The sequence below is a fragment of the Nanorana parkeri genome, unplaced genomic scaffold (genome assembly GCF_000935625.1).
Source record: "Nanorana parkeri isolate BGI_ZX_2015 unplaced genomic scaffold, ASM93562v1 scaffold267, whole genome shotgun sequence".
NCBI classification, from domain to species: Eukaryota; Metazoa; Chordata; class Amphibia; order Anura; family Dicroglossidae; genus Nanorana; species Nanorana parkeri.
The window spans coordinates 240,262-257,387 of NW_017306535.1; the positions used below are offsets into that span (position 1 = coordinate 240,262).

Here is a 17,126-nt window from a genome sequence, read left to right on the forward strand (position 1 = left end):
TATTATTGAAAAAATTCTAAAAATAATAATAATCAAAACTTGCTGCTGTGGAAGAATCACACAGCAAAAATGTAAAAAGTGTGTCAGTCATTTAGGAACAGAAACTAAAAACTAGCTCAGTCATGAAGGGGTTAAAGGATAAGAAATTATGGACACCGGCACTCCAAAATAGAATAACGTCTCTTTATTGACGTTTCATGCAACAGTACACTTATTGCAATGTTTCGGGGTCACACAGGATCCCCTTCATCAGGCAGAACAAGTCTCAATGGAGGCACCAATCAGGTGCCTCCATTGGTACCTATAAATCTCCAATAGTCATTATCATCTTGGTTATAAACCACAAAATCCCTGGGGGGGGCGTGTCCTGGTCGTAATGGCGGCCGGTCGCACCTAACGTCAATGTGAGCTCCACGCTACCTGCCCGCACATAAGCATACAGACATCCCGAGCACCAACCGGGTGTACCCCTGAGGAAAGCAAAGGATGAACTGCAAGAAAACCGGCGGTCAAGGAGCACCGTAGGCACCTAGTACAGGCTCGATCCAGCGCTATATGGCGTCTGAGTCTCTGAACCGGTCACAGGGCTCGGGGGCTCCCTTGAGTGTCTCTCCCAGACAGTATCCACGTCAGAGGGCGGCGGACTCTCCCAATCACGGACCAGATCAGGGGGGTGAACTGGAGTGCTCAGCAACACTATCTATGGAAGAGATGATGAAAACGCTCCCTCCAAAAAACGAGCTGACAGGAATGTTTGCCCAGCTAGAGCAATCTCTGAAGATGGAACTAGAAAATTTGAAGGGAGAGATGACACACTTGTTACACCGAGTGGATGAAGGAGAATCGCGCTTAGACTCTCATTCGGAGGTGATAAGGGCCCTTCAGGTGCAGACGCATTCACTGAGGCGGGCGCAACGTACTATGGCTTATCGCCTGGAGGACCAGGAGAACGGGGGGGCGCAAGAATAATCTGCGGTTTCTAGGTCTACCTGAGGCTATAACCGACTTAGATCTGGCAGAAACATTAAGGGGCATCTTTAACAACATTTTGGGACAAACACCATCCACTCCCTTGAAGTTTGACCGCATACACCGCGTTCCGCGACCGCGCAATTTAGCACTTGAGACACCGCGGGATGTCATCTGCCGCTTTCACTATTGTGTGGAAAAAGAGAATATTATGCGGAAATCGCGGGAACAACCACTGATGGATTATGAAGGAGCTCGCATTCAGATATACCCTGATTTAGCCCAGGAGACTTTAGCACGACGTAGGGCCTTGCGCCCGCTCCTGGAGAATCTTCAATCAGCGGGTATTATTTACAGGTGGGGATTCCCGTCTTGCCTAATGGCACGTAAAAATGGGAGAATTGCAATACTACGAGTTCCAGAAGAAACTAATATATGAGATAGACTCATTACATGCAAAGCAAGATAATTCAAGCCGTGATTTGTCATAATTGTGATGATTATGGCTTACAGCTCATGAAAACCCCAAGAACCCCAAATCCACAACCTCAAAAAATTAGAATATTACATGCAATCAATAAAACAAGGATCGTACATAGAACAATATCGGACCTCTGAAAAGTACAAGCATGCATATGTACTCAGTACATGGTTTGGGCCCCTTTTGCAGCACTTACTGCAATTACTTTTGCACAATATTCTAATTATTCGAGTTTCACCTGTAGGTAGATAGCTCACGGTTAATACTAGCTAATGTGACAGATTGAATTATACTCTGTGCTCCTTTTTTGTTTGTTTTTTGTTTCTTTTTATCATTTTCCATTGTTATCTTAAGGGATGTAATGATCTTACTACGATGAAAGTAGAACTCCCCTAGTGTTCCCCCCATTTAATTGGTGGGAGCGCACGGTGAACCTCAAAAATTGTGCGGGTGGGGGGTGTGATGGTGTGAACCTCTCTCTGCTTAGCCCTGTATACAGGAGCGTGCGACAGACAGAGGCCACACGTTCCCCACAATGCGCGATTTGAGCTCTAAGGAGCTGGCACGAGTCCAAAATTTGGACTTAGGTAACGGTTACGGTCATGGTAACCCTTACCTGTGGTGTTATATGTTTGTAAGGTTTTTATTTTTTCATCTTTTTTTTTAGTATATGTTTTTCCCTATTTCTACCTTTTTTCTTTTCATACTTTTTACTTGTTCTGGGGGACATCCGGCACTAAAATGAAGGATAAAAATTATGCTATAGCCTTGAATGCCAATGGCCAACCTTAATATATTAACATACTGTAACAACTCTGCTATGCAAGCCTAGGATCACAACTGCGGAGAGGGAATCTCACGGTCTGTTCAGTAAACGGTCTATTAAAAAACTCTCTCAGCAATTTAGAGAAGTATTCAAGACCTTATACATCATGTCTGACCGTGGATTTAAATTTAGGGGATTGTTATGCGCTGGAGTTAACGTTTGAGAATGACACCCGGTGGTGAGCTCCGGTACTACTCTTACTCTGGCTTAATGTGATTAATACACATAAGGATTTAGTGAGCAGATATATAATGCAGTAAGTGAAGAGGATGTTCGTTTAGGTTATCACATGCATGTCCAGTATAACATCAATAGTTGGCAAACTTGATATAACAGTCATATAGGTACACACTCAGTTGGTTATATGAGATTTGAGTAATTCAAGCTATGCAATTTCCAATGTTATCAGTAAATGGCAGTCTTGCCCAGATACTTGCGGTTTAGGAGCCTCTAGGGGAAGTCCCTCCTATGGTCTCCTCTGGCTGAGTGTTAGATGGCTCCCAGGTGTCACTTCTCAAGCTTCGGGTGACTGTAGCTGAGAGGTGCCCTGTTGGTGTGGGATTCACCCACGGTGGGGTGTTGAGGCAATGCTGCTCTCGGTCCGCCTGAACGGTCTGCGGTTGCAGAGCGTGAATCTTCGGCGTTCACTGTTGCAAACAGTAGGACGCCGAAGATTTGTTTGGCCGCGTCTTAAAAGGCCTGCCTCGCCTGCGCCAGGAGGAGCCGATGCCCGAGGTGTGCGTGTGCCGAGTGGAGAGAGCCTGGCCCGTTGTGCGCATGCGGGACGGAACCCGGTAAGTTTCTTACACATACAATATCAGGGGTCTCAATACACCTGCTAAAAGGTACCAATTGACGCATGAACTAAAGCGACTACGCTGCGATATAGCTTTCCTATAGGAAACGCATTTATCTCATCATACGCAAATACGCCTCTCTTCCCCGTACTATCCCTTGTGGTACTACAGTACCTCTGACTCAAATAACTCAAGAGGGACTTTAATTTACATTTGGAGCCTTCTTTAGACTCATCGGCAGGTCGCTCTCATATATCCTTTAAACGGCTCAAATCTCTCAAAACATTATTACATGCGTTGCAACTGATAGATACCTGGAAGATTTACCATCCTCGAGATAGGTACTACACTGTATATTCACCAATACATGATACATATACACGATTAGACTATATTTTCATAGACCATTACCACCTTGGGACCATACAGGATATAAACTTTCTCTCTGCTACCCCATCAGATCATGCCCCGGTTATGTTGTCCCTGAGACTCTCAGGGGGTCAGTCGTCCACCATTCATGTGGAGACTAAATGAATCCCTATTGTGGGACGATAATGTAGTATCAGCTTTAACAAAAGATCTCTCCAACTATTTTATTGAAAACAGTGGAGGAGACATGTCACCGGGCATCGTCTGGGAGGCACACAAGGCCACAATTAGGGGATCCCTTATTCTCTATGGGTCGCGTAAAAAGAAAGAAAGAAATCGTAAGATAACAGAGCTCTCAGTAAGAGTGGCTACATTAGAACGGATCCATGAAGGATTATTGACAGACCAGGCACTTCAGGAATTGACAAGGGCGAGTGAGGATTTGAAAGAAGTACTATCCTTTAAATATAAGAGATCACTTAATTATCTCTCTCAATGCTCTTATGAACTGGGTGACAAACCAGGGAAATCCCTAGCCAGGCTATGGAAAGACCGGCAAAGCTCAAACTTTGTGGCCAAAATAAAAACCAAACAGGACGTTATGGTAAATATAACATCTGATATTTCCAACGTCTTTAAGGAATATTATAAAACCCTGTATAATGTAAGACCCGAATCTACCACCCAAACTCTAGGCCAACACTTGGAACGCATTCAGACTTACTTAACTTCAACTCCTCTCCCCTCACTAACTAAACCCCACATGGAAAGTTTAGAATCTCCTATAAGTTTAGAAGAAATTAAACAGGCTATAGCCGTAATGGCAAATGGGAAAAGCTCGGGACCTGATGGCTATACATCACAATATTAGAACAAATTCCAACATATACTGCTCCCCCACCTATGTGAGTATTTTAACTCTTTCTTCCAAGGCACCCCTCCACTTCTATCAGCGTTACATGCCTACATATCTGTATTTTCTAAACCGGGTAAGGACCCAACCACATGTAGTAGCTATAGGCCAATATCATTACTTAATACAGACATTAAGATTTATGCTAAAATCCTGGCAACTAGACTTAATGGCTTTATGTCCCATATAGTAACACCTGATCAAACAGGTTTTATCCCTGGTAGGGAGGCTAGAGACAGTACCCAGAGGGCGATCAACTTAATACATCAGGCCTCACTATCCTCCAATCATACTCTGCTACTGTCAACGGATGCGGAAAAAGCGCTTGACAGGGTTGACTGGGATTATCTCCGGGCCACCCGTCAAGCGGTAGGAATGGGACCCAGGTTCTTGACCGGGGTAATGGCATTGTACAATAACCCTACGGCCCAAATTAAAGTAATTGGTTCTTTATCAGATAACTTTGCTTTAAATAACGGCACACGCCAAGGATGTCCATTATCGCCATTGTTATTTGCCCTGACATTGGAACCTTTTCTCGCCACCGTCAGACTAAACGGCAATATTTCCGGTATCACAGTAGGCACTACAGAGCATAAACTGGCCGCATATGCTGATGATATTCTCTTTTTCATTTCACAACTTCAGATTTCACTGCCATCATTGATACAAGAATTTGAATCTTTTAGTCAGATATCAAATTTTTAAAATGAACCTATCCAAATCAGAAATATTAAACATATCCACTCCGGCGCACACGGTATCGGCTTTGAAAGAAGTAATGCCGTTTAGTTGGCAAAATTATAAAATGCCATACCTTGGCATATCACTTACTCCTAGAATCACAGAACTATTTACGGTCAACTACATGACCTTATTAAACGTAATTAACAAGGATCTTAACAACTGGTTTAACCATCGCCCATGTATCTCTCTTAGGGGCCGGATAAATATTATTAAGATGATGATATTACCTCGGGTATTATACATATATCAAACAGTGCCGATCACATTGCCAAATTTTCATTTGCGAGCCCTTAAGTCGGTTGTCAGTCGTTTAGTTTGGAGACGTTCTCCCGCCAGGATCTCTCACGGAGCCTTAATTAGGACTAAACGTCAGGAAGGCCTAGCACTACCAGATTTTAAAAATTATTACCAGGCTGTCGCAATTAATAGAATGTTAGATTTGCACTTTCACACGGAAACTAAACGATGGGTAGAGGTGGAGAACGTGCTTGCCGGCCAAATAATATCGACCATTTGTTGGATTCCTCAAGAATACTGGAAATTACATCTTCATACCTCCCCTCTTACACGACACACTTAAAAAATTTGGAACTCACTATATCCCCGGCTAATAGGGCAATATAACTCTCCTATAATGCCAGTGATAAACCACTTATTTTTTCCACCTGGAATGCACAATACAAGTTTTCTTAAATGGAGGAATCACGCTATTTTAAAGCTTTATCATGTAAGTGATGGACACAAACCACATTCTTTAATAGATCTCCGAGCACAATGGGGGACTTATCCTTTTGACACATGGAGACATAGGCAATTATCACATTTTATTGTAACACTTCCAAAACCATTATGCACGATATCTGAACTTACACAGATTGAAAAATTATTCTTCTCTACTGACTGCCCACAACATGGCATTTCTCAAATTTATAAGATTCTGGTAAATCATCAACCTAATCTATTCCCACTGTACCTGAAGCAGTGGGAACAGGAACTGGAGAAAACCTGGACGGACTCAGAGAAACAAAAAATCTTGAGTCCTAATGCAAATCCGTCCATAAATACGTTAGTGAACGACACAATGTTCCGTTTCATAGCACGGTGGTATTATACACCTGAACGTATACATAAAATGCATTCATCTAGGACGGAGATGTGTTGGAGAAATTGTGGTAATATTGGGAATTATACCCATATGTGGTGGTCCTGTCCTAAACTCCAGCCATTTCGGGCCCGGGTGGTGGCTACCATCGAAAAGATTACAACAATTGCATTGCCCTTGGACCCGATGGCATGTCTTTTTCATCTTACGGATCTCCCGACCACGGTCTACAAGCGATCATTGTTATACCCCCTGATTAACGCTGCTAAGATTTTGATACCACTACATTGGAATAAAGATACTATTCCAACTATGAGAGAGTGGTATAGTAGAATAGAATATTACCGACTGATGGAGGAATTGACATCAATCCGGAGAGACACTGTTAAACAATTTGAAATTACTTGGCAACAATGGAATGACTTCAAAAACTCTCATGGACATATGGAGGATATAGGATAGAATGGACATATATTGGGATAATTAGGAGAATATTGGAAAATTTTATAGATGCTGGGGTAGCACATAAGGCCTTCTCAAACTATCCTACCGTGTTTCCCCGAAAATAAGACACGGTCTTATATTTTTTTTGGCTCAAAAAAACACACAAGGTCTTATTTATGGGGTAGGTTTTATTTATTTTTTTCAATGTACAACAATCCACACTTTTTGCAGAAAAGTCTACATGTATTAATGTACAAAAATATGGTGATCAGGGCTATCAGGGGGTGCCCTTTCCAAGAGCAATTTGGTAACCAATCGCTGGCCAGAATGAGCGAAGTGCATTTTCACTATCGATTCCTCACAGGCGGACTGCATTTGGTGTCACTCCGCCTGTGACAGGAGTCGGCGCTATAGAGGAGGCATCGGCTTATGCGGCTCTGCCCCCTCCAGTGCCGCCTCGCTTCCTCTAGCGCTGGCTTCGTTGGGACCGCTGATTCTCTCCTGCCTCTCCCGCGGCTCTTCAAGTTTGCCCTTATGCAACCACCTGCCCTGGGAATGGTCAAAGCTAGGTCTTATTTTCGGGGTAGGTCTTATATTTTAGCAATTCACAAAAATAGTACAAGGTCTTATTTTCGGGGTAGGTCTTATTTTCAGGGAAACAGGGTAGTAAAGCATTATAATAACGAATTTTGAGAGGGTTGCCTACCCCCCCTTCACTTTTTTTTCTTCTTTTCTTTTTACTTAAATTTTATTGTAAGTCTTTTCCTCTGTTAATTGGGCCCTCTTAGGCCATAAGTTAATAGTTATAAGGTACATGGTCAAACAATCTGACATTATAAATAAGAATAATCTGTAGAGAAATATTAACACCGGATTGATTGAGCTGTACCTGGATATCCAATCATGTAATGCAGTATGTCAATTTTAATGTTCTTTATAAAAAAATTAATAAAATCGAATATTTAAAAAAATAAACCACAAAATCCCATATTGATCTAAGGATCCAATGCACCATATAGGCAAGGATCACACCATAGGAGCCGATATTGTGCACTTCAAAACTCGAGTCCCTTTGTAGAAAGAATTAAATAAAAATGATCACTACATTGTAAAACTCTGAATTGAATCCACCAAGGGGCCAAATGCATGTAGCACTTGGTTCTGTATTGATCCGTGGCCCTGTTGTGAATTAGAAATCAATTTTTTATTCTGTCAGTGCTGGATGTAGCTCCACCCTAGGCTGAAGCTAATTTTGTGGCCATTCCTATGGGGGAGGTACAACCAGCACTGAGCCCCTGCCCCTTCTCTGAGTACAGGGAGTACAAATGATTCAGCGGCTGGCATTCACCGCTGGCAGGACTCTGTGATCAGCTGTTGCTTGTAATGCTTAAGATAGAAGAAGATAGGTTGCAAAGTCCACCTGCAGTAAAATGTACACTCCACACAGAACAGAAGCAGTGTAATTTGAACCTGTGCAGAACATGTGAGAGCTCTTCTTGGTGAGTGAAGGAGCTGTGTGGGGAATGAAGACCATCTTGGACCACCTTCAGTGGGTGGTGTTAGATCTGTGCAGCTAGGTCCTCCCAGATGTTTCACAGAGCAGTGAATTCAGTGTCCAGTGAATAACATTGATTTTCTCATTACAATAACACCTGGAAGTGGGTGGGATATACAATATATCAGGCAGCAAGTGAACATTTTGTTCCTGAAGTTCATATGTTGGGAGCAGAATAAATGGGCAAGCATAAAGATTTGAGTGACTTTGACAAGGGCCAAATTGTGATGTCTAGATGACTGGGTAAGAGCAACTCCAAAACTGCAGCTCTGGTCTGCAGTGGTTAGGACCTACCAAAAGTGGTTCAAGGAAGGAAAACTGGTGAACCGGCGACAAGGTCATGGGTGGTCAAGGCTCGTGGTGCACATGGGTATAGAAGACTGACCCATGTAGTACAAACCAATAGAAGAGCAATTGTAGCTCACATTTGTTAAAATGTTAATGCTGGTTCTGATAGAAAGGTGCCTAAACACAGAGTGCATTGCAGCCTGTTGCGTATGGCGGTGGTTAGCCACAAACCGGTTAGGGAGCCCATGCTGACCCGTGTCCACCGTCAAAAGAGCCTACAATGAGCACATGAACATCAGAACTTGACCACGGAGCAGTGGAAGAAGGTGGCCTGGTCTGATGAATCACGTTTTATTTTACACCATGTGGATGGCCAGGTGCATCTGGAAAAGAGATGGCACCAAGATGCACTGTGGAAAGAAGGCAAGCTGGGGGCAGTGTGGTGATGTTTTGAGCAATGTTCTATTAATGTGCATGTTACTTTGACAGGTATCACCTACCTAAACATTGTTGCTGACCAAGTACACTCGTTTATAAAAACAGTATTCCCTGATGGCAGTGGCCTTTTTCAGGAGGATAATGCGCCCTGCCACACTGCAAAAATGGTTTACAAATGGCTTGAGGAACACAACAACAAGTTCTAAGTGTTGACCTCCAAATTCTGCAGATATCAATCAAATTGTCTTTAGCGGCTGGCACCAAGCCGCTAAAGACAGCTTGGTGCCAGATACCACAGTATACCTTCATACCTCTAGTGGAGTACATGTCTCAATGGGTCAGTGCTGTTTTGGGGACCTATTCAGTATTAGGAGGGTGGTGATAATGTTATGGCTGATGCACTCAATACTGCAGCACCCAATGTTAAGGAAGGCACAGGCTGCAGAGACAGTTAAAAAAAACAAAAACTGGAAGTGCCAGGATCCCAGGACAAGTGCCCTGGGAGCCCAATCCTAGTGGTGCCACTGCACCCCAGCTTCTTCTGCCTTTAGGTTTACAAGCAGCAGCTGATCACAGCCCTGGCAGCGGTGAATGGCACTGGCTGAATCGTTCATATAACTTCCTCCTCCGTTTCCTGGACGCTCCTTCGGGCTATCTGTCAATGTTGCACTGGGGCCACAGGGGGATTTTACAGCATTATAGTGATACTTCTTCTTCAACGCCATAGTTGATATTTCATCTAAGTAAAAACCTAAAGAATATTACAAAATGTTTAGATAAAAATGACACTAAGCAATTCTCAGATTGAGGCCTGTAAATTAGGGGTTCTGTTGTGAATAACTTCGCAATTTACTTTCCAGCTTGCGATTATTGCCTCAACTTTATATTTGTGCTTTCTCATTATTATGTATTCTTTTATACAGATTGGAGAAATCCTTCTACATAAACAGTATAGTTCCTGAAAATCAGCATTTCCAAATCCCAGATACATCCAGTTCACAATACTGAACCCTTCGAACAGTGCTGGCTGCTTGTTTCCTTTGATGTCACTTTTCACTTCTACTGGAATCACTGGTACACGATATTCTAATTATTCGAGTTTCACCTATATATATATACAGTATATTTGCTTTTATTGCTGGAAAGGAGGTGAAGGTTGCAGCACTAGTTTGTACAATGTTAAAATGTTTTAAACTGGTAAGTAAGTAAATTATGTTTGATACCTAAAAAGCAATGTCAGTTTGTATTATGCTGGCATTATTTCATTTTAAACAGACACAATCTATTTGGTCCTCACTGTAACCAAATCAAACAGCAGTCTAGTTTAACATTCACAATGCAGACTAGCTGAGTAGTATTCTATGCAAGTATACACAGAATCCTAGTGCAGAATGATATAGGATTAATTTGATAAGGTAATGCAAGGAGCAAAGATGATGTGCAAAGAATTGTAACCCTTAGTAACTAATTGGTTTTCTTTTCATCGGTATGGAACAGTCCAAACAATGAAGCATAATTGGTTTCTAATCTGCACAATGCATTAAATAAAATAATATTTAAAAGCCATACCTGTAAAATGATGCACTACGAGGCTTCCCATTGGGAAGAAACTGTAATTATATGAAACAAACCAGGTCAGAAATGTGCTGCTGCTAAAATTGCATGACAATCACAAAACAGACCACAACCTCCTACTATGGAAGATGTGAAGGTCTAGTGTACTTAAAACTATAACATTTTTAAACTGTGCTATAACTAGATTGTACAAATTGTGCAAAACTCCTTTTGTGGGCAGTGGAATTCATATACTAGATAAAGCTTAATGTAAATATATAGTAATATATAAAGGATGTTTACATGTTTACAAGCAATAAAGGCACATAAAGTACACTCACAAATATATTAGCCCAAACATGGGTACAAAACTGACATAGCGTGATCAACATATACAGGAATACAAGCTTTTAAAAGTACAGATTTAAAATCTATGTTTTCACAGCGGATGCTGTGCATATATCATGGCTCTTGTGTCCTGCTGTATGAGACACTAGCATGGATGTTTCTTACCCACTGTGTACCCATGCAAAGTTTATATATAGATAGAAGATGTGTCAGTCTAATGTAAGGCATAAAACCAGTGTGCTGACCAATCCTTTTATATGTTCTGTCACCAGCACATAACATAAATCTTTTGCCCAACATTTGTAGATACATATTCCTTTAACTGACTGAATCTGGATGATAGTATTCAGCTTTCCATGGCTTACAGATTCGGTGGTGCTAATTTAATGCTATGTCCTTGGGATGCAGTTGCTTGTGATTACATAGATAGCAAGGGTTTGTGCATTATTTGTTCATTTAGATGTTGTAAATGCTGAGTCCCTTTAAAGCCCTTTTCACTTGAGCGTGTCAGGAGAGGGTCTGTCAACAGATCCTCTCCTGATCAGTACACAGCAGTGACATCTGTGTCCGTACAGTTTTTTCCATGTTGTGATGGAGAAAAAACCTGAAACTGCCGAAACCTGAAACTGTTAGTCTATGGGGAATCTGATGTAAACAGACACACACCGTTTACACACCGCCCCATAGACTTGCATACAGCATCCGATCGGGTCTGGCTGAAAAACTGACAGGTGGACCCGATCGGGCCGCTCATGTGAAAGGGGCTTAAGTGGATTAATATACCATTTATGGTGCTTTTGCTGTGTGAACCACTTAACCTCTAGAGCAGGGGTGTCCAAACTCCGGCCCTCCAGCTGTGGTGGAACTACAAATCCCATGAGGCAGCCGGAGTTTGGACACTCCTGCTCTAGAGCGTCCTGGACGTATCCCTTGATAAACTGACCTTGTTCCACTGTGAATAACTTTGTACAGTCACTATCCTACCTCACCCAGCTGTGCTGTAATTCCATGTATTTATCTACCTTCAACACTACAGTAGTAGCTACCCCAAATGGTTCAGCACTGTAGAAGCTATACACAGGGTTCACTGTCATTCTTAAATGTTACACCATGTATATCAAGCAGTATTCTCTCAGCAGAGATGTTTCCTCTGTGTCTCACAAAAAAATAAAAGCCTCTTCCTTCTGTTTGTTTGTGTATAGTTGATTTCTTTTTTTTAGAGCTTTATACTTTTTGTTACAATGGAGTAGGCATGCATTTATTGTCATAAAAATTATGTCCTCTAATGTCATTTTGCACCCCAGCTATTGTTAGTTTTCAGTAGCTGAAAGATATGGGGCAGAAAAGAATGCAATTTGGGGAATTCGGGCCAATACTTCCCTAAGGGTAAGTGAGAACTTTCTCTCAAGACAGAAACTCTTGGTGAAGAATTAACGACAGCACAAAGGAAAAAACTCTATTCTTACCTAGTAGTACATTTAACTTCCTTACGCTAAAGCATGACAGCCTACACATACACTATATTGCCAAAAGTATTGGGACACCTCTCCAAATCATTGGATTCAGGTGTTCTGCGAAATGTCCTTGCTACTAAATATTCCACAGTCAACTGTTAGTGGTATTATAACAAAGTGCAAGCAACTGGGAACAACAGCAACTCAGCCATGAAGTGGTAGGCCACGTAAAATGACAGAGCGGGGTCAGCGCATGCTGAAGTGCACAGTGCGAAGAAGTCGCCAACTGTCGGCAGAGTCAATAGCTACAGACCTCCAAACTTCGTGTGGCCTTCAGATTGGCACAACAGTGCGTAGAGAGCTTCATAGAATGGGTTTCCATGGCAGAGCAGCTGCATCCAAGCCTTACATCACCAAGTGCAATGCAAAGCGTGGGATGCCGTGGTGTAAAGCACGCCGCCACTGGACTCTAGAGAAGTGGAAACGTGTTCTCTGGAGTGACAAATCACGCTTCTCTGTCTGGCAATCCGATGGACATGTCTAGGTTTGGCGGTTGCCAGGTGAATGGTACTTGCCTGACTGCATTGTGCGAAGTGTAAAGTTTGGTGGAGGGGGGATTAAGCTGTGGGGTTTTTTTTGGGGGGTTGGACCCTTATTTCTAGTGAAGGGAACTCTTAAGGCATCAGCATACCAAGACATTTTGGACAATTTCATGCTCCCAACTTTGTGGGAACAGTTTGGGGATGGCCCCTTCCTGTTCCAACATGACTGCGCACCAGTGCACAAAGCAAGGTCCATAAAGACATGGATGAGCGAGTTTGGAGTGGAGGAACTTGACTGGCCTGCGCAGAGTCCTGACCTCAACCCGATAGAACACCTTTGGGATGAATTAGAGCAGAGACTGCGAGCCAGGTCTTCTCGTCCAACATCCTTACCTGACCTCAGAAATGCGCTTCTGGAAGAATGGTCAAACATTCCCATAGACACACTCCTAAACCTTGTGGACAGCCTTCACAGAAGAGTTGAAGCTGTTATAGCGGCAAAGGGTGGACCAACTCAATATTGAACCCTACAGACTAAGACTGGGATGCCATTAAAGTTCATGTGCGTGTAAAGGCAGGCGTCCCAATACTTTTGGCAATATAGTGTATGTTCAGCTCCACCCCTACCCACCCACAGGACCGATTTATACTATTAATGAAGCCTCCCCTACAAGGCTAGTATTCTTGTAACTATACTCAAGGCAAAGCCCTGGGAGGGGTTGTATGTTACCATGCTTTAGCATCAGGAAAGGAAAATTACCAATGATATGAATACAGTTTTTTCCTGACACAAGCATGGAAGCCTACACACAGAACATAGCATGCAAAGCAAGTGAGAGAAATGCTAACACAAATATAATTCATTGGACATTAATTAGATTCAATAAAAATTGAACGTCCAAACTCAACTGTGGTCATTGCTGCTGGATGGAAATTATAATGGACTAGAAACGTGCCATACATGGACCAGGTTGCTGCCCTCCAGAATAACTTTGGAGAAGGAGTTCTGCCCATGTGGACAAACTTCCTCTAGTAGAGTGGTCTTTGAGATTAATCAGTGAAATTATCTTCTTTGCCATATAAGCTCTCTCGGTTACCTTGACTAGCCATGACACAAGCATTCTAATGGAACCTGAAATACCCTTTCTGATGCTGCCAGGAATGATGAACAGGTTGTCTGACTTCCTGATGGAAGAAGTCATATCAATATACTTTCTCAATGTACTGCCAGCATCTAAGGCATAGGTGAATCATCAACTTTGGATGACACTAATGAAAGGGGTCTTAGAACTACCCAGTATGGAAAATGGCTTGGATATTTGAGACCCTCCTCCTAATGAAAGCTGTAAGATATACTACTTTTAAATGTACTATCTACATTAGGGAGGGTTGCTCTAGAAGAAAAGGAGGATTAGATAACATGCCCAACACTACTTGTAAATCAAAAGGACGAATGAGCAACATTTTCCATTACCCAGGAGACCACTGTGCATGCTGACCCAATCCAATGTTTACCCACTGACCCCAGTCTCCGATTATACATCTGTGGCTACTCCAATGCATCTGTGGCTACTTTTAGCCACACCATAGCCAGCTCCTAACGGCAGGCTATATTTGATGGGCTTGTTTTTCTTGTGGGCGACTCCCGGATTCGAACCCAAGAGCTGGCGTTTGTAACCCAGTCACCTTACATGCTGCGCCATCAGTGGAGCCAATGTGTGTAGGTGAAATATTCTGGGTGTTAGCAGACATATCAGGCACTGTAGCGACCAAAGGGAAAATAATGTAATTAGAGTGTCGGTACTAGGTCTGCTTACACCCCCTTTTTTTTTGTGGTTGCATACCAATTCAGCCTACAAACACCAGGTCGTGAGGTCGAATCCGGGTGCCGGCCTGAAAAAAAAAAAGAACTACAAATGAAGTTCCAGATGCCAGTGTTAGAGCTATGGTAAGTACAGCATGTAGCTGAAGGTGGCAAGAACCCTGGTTGGTGCTGTGGGTCACAGGGAAGGTGGTCACGGAAAACAATGCCCTAATAGGGTACTGTAGTGGGTGAGTTGGAAAAGATGGCAGTATGAAGGCCATTGTAATGTGGGTCATTCCAGAGTAGGCTTTAATGGACAGATGGGGGATGGCCTTGTGGGTACGGGTGGCCAGAATGGGGGTGCTGGCCCTGTGGGTAGGTATGGCCAGATGGGTTGGTTGGGACAAGCAGGGTTGCTGGGAAGAGGGATAGCACTGTGGGAAAGGACGGCTAGACAGGAGGGGTGTTGTGGGGTTTGTGGCAACACGGCAGTCAAGTAGGGGTCCTGGGGGAACCTCTGTGGGTAAGAATGGAGCCAGACAGGAGAGGTGTTGTGGGATTGTGTGGAAAAAAGGCAGTCAAGTAAGGATGCTGGGTAAAGGGGGGGCCTGCACTGTGGGCAACGAGAGCTAGACAGGTGGTGTTGTTGGGGAGGAGGGCCAGCTGGGGGTGGCAAGATGGGGTGTTGTGAGTTAGGGTGCAAAAAAACAGTCAGGTAGAGTTGCTAGCCATGTTTGGGGGTAAAGTTGCCCATTCACAAACTCCCCCTCATCTGACATGAACACCCCCAGCAGGCCCCCATTGTCCTCAGCAAACCCCACAGTGCTGTCACCTCCATCTGCCATAGCTCCCCTATCTCCACCACAACTTTTACAGGGCCTCTTTATGACACACTTCCCTGCCCCCATTATTTACAACACAAGTCCCTTACCACCTCCCAGGTTCTGCTATTTAATAACTCTCTCAGGATTACTACCATCAAGGTATCTTACAAGGCACTGGGACGGGTCTTACCATCACCCACAGATGGCACACCTTCCTGACTCTCCTTCAGCCATTCTGCCTCCCTGACAACACCACTTGTTGTCCTTAACCGGAGAGCCACTCTTGTGCCATTGCTCCAAGCCAGCATCTGACCAAAGCTGCCCTTAGGCCACCTCCCCATTTTGTTACCCAGGAGACCTCCCTGATCTGTGCATCCCACCCCACACACATTCAAGCTTTCATACTGGCTTCCTGACCTTACCCAGAGAGCAACCGACTTGTGCCATTGCTATGACACCTGACCTCTGGTCATGGCCGCCCACCCAGGAAGCAGGGGAACCACTGTGCATCCTAACCCAATCTAATGTTTACCCACTGTCCCCAGTCGCTGATTATACCAATGCATCTGTGGCTACTTTTAACCACACCATAGCCAGCTCCTAACGGCAGGCTTTATTTGATGGGCTTATTTTCTTGTGGGCGACTCTTGGATTCGAACCCAAGAGCTGGCGTTTGTAGCCCAGTCACCAGCGGATTCGATGTGTGTAGGTTAAAAATTCTGGGTGTTAACAGACATATCGGGCACGGTAGCGACCAAAGGGAAAATAATGGCATGGGAGTGTCAGCAATATACGAGTTAGGAAGCATTTGGCTTTCTCAGCTGCCAACCAGAATGGAACTCACAACTCGGAACCTGGGGACGCAGTCAGTATTATCCCCAGTCACCTTACATGCTATGCCACCAGCAGAGTAGGTGTAGGTGGAAATTCTGGGTGTTAGCAGACATATCAAGCACCAATGCACTAATAGGGTACTGTAGTGGGTGAGTTGGAAAAGATGGAAGTATGAAGGCCATTGTAATGTGGGTCATTCCAGAGTAGGCTTTAATGGACAGATGGGGGATGGCCTTGTGGGTACGGGTGGCCAGAATGGGGGTGCTGGCCCTGTGGGTAGGTATGGCCAGATGGGTTGGTTGGGACAAGCAGGGTTGCTGGGAAGAGGGGTAGCACTGTGGGAAAGGATGGCTAGACAGGAGTGGTGTTGTGGGGTTTGGGGCAACACGGCAGTCAAGTAGGGGTCCTGGGAAAAGGGGGGCCAGCTGGGGGAAGCTCTGCGGGTAAAGATGGAGCCAGACAGGAGAGGTGTTGTGGGATTGTGTGGAAAAAAGGCAGTCAAGTGAGGGTGCTGGGTAAAGGGGGGGCCTGTGTATGTGTTCTCCATTGTTGGACAGACTCTGTATGTATGTGTGCTCTCAGTCCCCAGGCAGAGTGGTGTATGTGTGTGTGCTCTCTGAGCCCAGGGAGAGTGGTGTATGTGTGTGTGCTCTCAGTCCCCGGGCAGAGTGGTGAATGTGTGTGCTCTCAGTCCCTGGGCAGAGTGGTGTATGTGTGTGCTCTCAGTCCCCGGGCAGAGTGGTGAATGTGTGTGCTCTCAGTCCCCGGGCAGAGTGGTGTATGTGTGTGCGCCTCGCCGTGTCTGCCTGCCATAGTCCCACCCTCTCTCTCTGACAC

The 17,126-nt window shown here is 44.1% G+C and overlaps 1 protein-coding gene across 4 annotated transcripts in view; it reads left to right on the forward strand.

Annotated features, from left to right (window-relative positions):
- Positions 1 to 9,889, forward strand: part of LOC108787524 (cytochrome c1-like) — a 27,218-nt gene extending 17,329 nt beyond the window's left edge. For all 4 annotated transcript variants that reach the window (XM_018557099.1, XM_018557101.1, XM_018557100.1 and 1 more), the window contains one exon: positions 9,853 to 9,889. The gene's annotated coding sequence lies outside the window, so the exon portion shown is untranslated. The remainder of the gene's footprint in view (positions 1 to 9,852) is intronic.
- Positions 9,890 to 17,126: the final 7,237 nt, after the last annotated feature.